Genomic DNA, 5,843 nt, shown 5'->3' with positions numbered 1-5,843 from the left:
ATTTATTTCACATTATTTGGATGAGTTGCCGCCAGTGTCCTTCGATATCATCGATGTTTCAAGTTTGCTTGGAAGAATGGAGCAGCTGAGCTGAGCGCTGAGCTTTGTTCTATGAAACACGCACTGCAACTACATGTTAATATGGGTGAATATCTACGAGCTATCACAGTGGATATTAATCGAAGAGTGTACCGACACAAGGCGGTGGTTCGGAGTATTGGTCAGAGCTACACGGATCGAGGGTACGGCACTCAGGGCCGCATCGGTGGAAACTTTGGATACGGGCATTGGCGAAGGAGCTGCGGTGGCGGGGTCCTTATCTTTGAATGCTCAGAGAGTGGAAAGTCCTGTGACTGTGGAGGGAGCTACAGGATTAACATCTTCCTCAGATTCTCCGAAGTGGAGTCGTGTGGTGAAAAAGGGTCGTCGACAAGGTTTTGTGAATGCTGATTCTAAATCAAGATCGTCTGCTGTCATTCCCAGGCAGAAAAAGAAGTCAGGCAATGTCATGTCTGTTGTTGGTACTGTTGTTAGCCTATTATGTAAGTACAGATAGATGTCTGAGTAATATTCATTTACAGGGCCAGATTTACCTCTTTTCGTGACATAGGCAAAACTAATTTTTGGGACCATTACAGTGTTTTCTATCGCAATAAGTGCTGCATTCAGTCAATAAAAAAATCGAATGTTGTTCTTAATTTGTTTGAGAACTGAGAAAGACCATTCCATTAATAGGTGCGGCGACGTGGCCACATGATAACCACTTCGGGAGTGCATTATTTCTCTTAATAAACAGAATTGGGGACAAAAGGGAAGTCATGGCCTAATTAGAGAGGGTTAGAGAGCCGGAATCGTAACCCAAAGGTTGTGGGTTCGAGTCTCGTACCGGCAGGGATTGTAGGTGGGGGGAGTGAGTGCATAAATGTGTGTTCACTGCTGTGTGTGTGCACTTAGGATGGGATAAATGCAGAGCATTAATTCCTAGTATGGGTAACCATACCTGGCCACATGTCACGTCATTTCACTAATAATTTAAACGGCCTGGAGTCACAATCACACATCAGTTGTTTAGATGATTTGATTCAAGACATTTGACATGTTTCTGTTCTGAAATCTCGTGTGTGTTGAACTAGCTAATTTTTTACACACCTCATCCCAAACCTTCCGTCACATCGTCACTAAAGTTTATAAATTACATTTTAATTCTTACCAGTGTTTAACCATTCAGCGCTCGCGCGCTCTCCTGGAGACCGTGCGCTCATGCACACTCGCAGCTCACACACATAACGCTAGGTACACATTACTCCGTTTGCAGTGCGAATGTGGTGCGTATTTTTTCTGTAATATTCTCTATCTCTATCTTTAAGCCCTTTCAAGCCACAAGCTTTTGAAATATTGATGTCAAAATCCAGCATTTTTCCAAAAATCCCTGGCGCTTAAAAGGTTAATGCAGTCTAATGCAGTTATTAGAGAGAGAGAGAGAGAGAGAGAGAAAGAGAGAGGGATAGATTGTGTGTGAATAGCTTACTTGCGTCTGTGCGTCTCTCAGCAGTATTCAGCAGCAGCGTCTACTAATAGCGAACCTTTAAGTTGAACTGCTTCAAGAACCTCGCTACTGAGAAATGTCATGTAGCTTTTCAGCTGCGAAATTATTGATAAATTCTCGGGGCAGCCGCAGCTCTGACAAGTTTCTGTGTGCGTCTCCGCCTGTGTGCACGAGTGCGTGTCTGTACTGTGTGTGCTGTGCATCACGAGCAAGCATAGGCACGTGCCTAGAATGCCTATGCGTAAATCCGGCCCTGTTCATTTACCTAGGGATGCAATGATGTGTAGTGATGTTAACTGTAAAGATGTAAATCATCAGAGGGATCTGCTCAATGTATAATGATATAGTTAATGCCCTGCATGGTTGTTGTAAGCCATTTTTTTAAATCATTAAGAGACAACGCTTCGACGAGTTTTTACGGCAATCCGTGTTCTAGGTGTATTACGGTAAGGAAAGCCCTAGCGCGTGCACTGAATGAGTTACGGCATTTCCGGGTCTTCTGAGTGTTCATTCATTCATTTTTCTCAGTTTTTTGTCCAAAATGTTGTATTTCTGATTAAACCTTTCTGCATTCAAGTGGTGATAAAACATGAACACATAAAGAGAGAATAAAATTGTTTTTTGTTTGTTTAAAAGCAGAGGCTCGGTTCTTGGCGGGTAAAGAGTTAAATTATGGGTTATGGCAGGTAGACCCAGGCAAGGGCCTGAGCTTGAGTATAATCCAAGATATAAGCATGCTATTCGTTTTATCTGTAAAAATGAGCAAACCTTAAGGGCTGATTCTATGGCTATGAAGCTGCTAAATCATATTACTACTGATTTTTGGAAAGACGTCAGAACTTCTAATAGATGCAGAGTATCTCTTCCTTGTACCGTGGAGGATATTCAAGTTAATGATCCAATAGTGATTATGTCACGTGAGGTGGATCAAGCTATAAGCAAATTGCCTCAAAATAAAGCTATTGGCCTAGATAATATTTCTGCCGAACATCTTAAATATGGAAGTAAGAGGATATCCCCTTTGTTAGCTGTCTGTTTTACTGGCCTTTTGATTCAAAGTGTGTTACCAGATTCAATGTTGTCTGTTTTGTTACCAGTTATTAAGAACAAAGCTGGAATGGTAGGTAACTTAGATAATTATAGACCTATAGCTTTAGCTGTCTAAAGTGTTGGGAAAAATCTTGCTGGATAGGTTAAATGTGTTTATTAATTCTACAGAAAACCAGTTTGGATTTAAGGCTAAACATGGTACTGATCTTTGCATCTATGCATTAAAAGAAATAGTAAACAAGTATAGAGATAAAAACTCATCAGTTTTTATGTGCTTCATTGATGCATCTAAAGCTTTTGATCGGGTTAACCATGCAAAGTTATTTTTTAAAATGAGACAAAGAGGGGTACCACAGAATACATTGTGAGAATCCTGGCTTATTGGTATGCCCACCAGATGATGCGAGTAAAATGGGGCAATAAGGTCTCTGCCCCTTTTGGGGTTAGTAATGGCGTGAGACAAGGAGGGATTTTGTCCCCAATTCTGTTTAATCTTTACATGGATGATCTATCTGAATGCTTGAATGCTTGTAAAACTGGGTGTATGATTGGGAATATTCTAGTGAATCATATTATGTATGCAGATGATCTTGTGGTGTTTAGTCCTAGCAGTGCTGGTCTTCAACAGCTTTTAACTATGTGTTCTGATTATGGTCTTGAACATGATATTTTATATAATCCTGATAAGAGTGTGGTTATGATGAACTAAGGAGGATAAAAGTATAATGTTTCCAATTTGTCTAATAAGAGTCTCACTGTGTGTGCGAAAGTAAAATACCTTAGACATTTCATCACTGAGCGCATGACAGATGATGAGGATATTTAAAGGCAACGCCGTATGATGTATATGCAGGTGAATATACTTTTACATAAGTTTAGTTTCTGTTCAGATGAGGTGAAGGTGTTACTTTTTAAAGCATACTGTACAACACTTTATACTGCTCATTTGTGGTTCTACTATAGAACATAGTGATGGCATAGTGCAAGTGAAATGTTTGTGAGTGCAAGGGTAATCACTTTTAAAGCACTGTTACGAAATCTTATGTATAGATTTATCTGCCGGCTAAATGCTTCTAAAAAATGAGATTATTGTGGGTCTATCAAATATCAGGGTTAGTACTACACAGTATCAGTCAAAGCTGTGCAGACATTGGTATTGCTGTATTTTGTAACTCTTTATTGTGTGTGGTAGATGCTATGGGTTGTATATGTTGTCCTATTGTATTTTTTAAATCTGGACCTTGAGTCTGTAATAAAGTTTGATTGATTGATTGATTGATTGAATAAAGACTAGGAAACTTGGAAAACAAGGAGCTCATGGGAAACTAGGAAAACATACAAACATTCAATAACCGGCGATGTAAGAGTGTGTGTGTGCCATTCTTATAGTGTGAGACTAATGAGATGATAAGAGACATGTGATTGCAATTGATGATGAGTCTGGGCAAAGGATTATGGGAAATGGAGTCTGAGGTAAAGTGGCAAGAGTCTGGAATGGAGTGCCCTCTAGCAAAGCTCACAGGCACTCCAGCTAGAGATTGTGACAAGAAGACACAAATATTAACCACATCAACGAAGATTATTTAGTGTAGTCACTTAAATCTCATAACCAATCACTTCAATAAAGGAAGCATATTTAATTTACCGGTTATTCAGCGCTCATAGACAGCCGTCAGCCCATAGGAGGTACCGCAACAGAAAACATTTGTCTGCCCCATGCACTTCAGATTTGCAAGCAGTGTTTGACTGCCTGAACTTGTTTTGCAGAAAGAGTGATTTATTGATTTAGGCTATTGAGAGTTTGTTTCAGGGAATGAGATTTAGTGTCTTAGCAAATGTGAAAAACTTTAAAGTACAAAGAAAGGAAGGAAGCACTGCACCAATTAAGTAATTCAACACATTTTCTAGCAGAATATAGAGTTAATGTTACATTTGTATTATGTTTTTGGACTTCAATGATTCAATTTCACAATACAAACTGCAAATAACTTTGCTTCCATTAAATGTTTAAGCAAAAATATGAGCATGTTAAGCAATGATTTTAAGGTTATCATTTACTGTTAAAAGGGATACTCTTATAGCTACTCTCCGTTATATAAATATATTTACATTTATTCATTTAACAGATGCTTTTATACAAAGTGGCTTACAAATTAGGAATATCACAAACAATGTCAATAGAGCCAACAACAGTCATAGTACACAATGCCAAGCATAAGTATAAAGTACATTACACAGTGTATCTGCAGGTTTTTTAAATTTAAATTCAAATTTAAGACTTAAGACCTTTTTAAGACCCACATAAATAAAAATAATATCATATGAGCAGGGCATGGCAATGTCTATGGTAACATATTAAACAGTAAATAAAAAGCATGATTTACAGTTCAGTTACAGGTTTTCACAAAAAAAAAAAAAAAAAGTTTTATAAAATGATAAACTTCACATTTCAGCTTTTAAACCATTTTTTAAGAAAAGGGACGAGTCAAATGTATCAATTACTATATTAATTTAAATAATTATTTTTAATCAATTCCTGTATTAATTAAACAACAAATATATCTTAGTTTCTTAATTGTTCAGATTCTTATAATGCATTAGCATTAGCTTACTGTCGATCCACCAGTTCACATTTACAACTTTGCTTGTTTGCTGCATAAAAACATGGTTCGATTTTCACACTAGCATGAACCAGAGCCATTGATTAGGAAAGTTGCGACACCCCCATAGGTTTGCATAGGAACTGAGAAATATAATAAAGAATATAATAGTTTCGCTGCTTGCCTTGTGTTTTTTAAGCATTATTTCTTACTTGGGTTGAATTCCGTATTTGTTTGCCTTTATTAATTAATATTCACTTATGTTGTATACAGTCATGGCCAAAAATGTTGTGTTTTGCAAAGTTTGCTGCTTAAAGCAGTTGTGGTGTTCATTCACATTGTTTCTAGATTATTTTGAATCTAGACTGTAGAGTGATCAGATGCATTTTAAATAATTGCTAAAAGCTTAATTGGCCAAAAAATGAACTTTTCACAAAAAACACTAATTTCACTGTTTTTTGATCCTGACACAAAATGACCAGCTAACATTAATTGACTAATCATATCAGCAGCACATGTTAAAGTGTGAATGAGTACTAGTCAGGTGAAATCACTATCATTAGATTGTAAGAGCAGATGGATTGCTATAAAAGGAGGGAAGAAGCGCTTCCAATCATTGTGTTCTTGTTAGCAATGGTTACCTCCAA

Source organism: Sinocyclocheilus anshuiensis, unplaced genomic scaffold, assembly GCF_001515605.1.
Source record: "Sinocyclocheilus anshuiensis isolate Anshui unplaced genomic scaffold, SAMN03320099.WGS_v1.1 scaffold2520, whole genome shotgun sequence".
Lineage (NCBI taxonomy): Eukaryota > Metazoa > Chordata > Actinopteri > Cypriniformes > Cyprinidae > Sinocyclocheilus > Sinocyclocheilus anshuiensis.
This window is presented reverse-complemented; position numbering follows the sequence as displayed.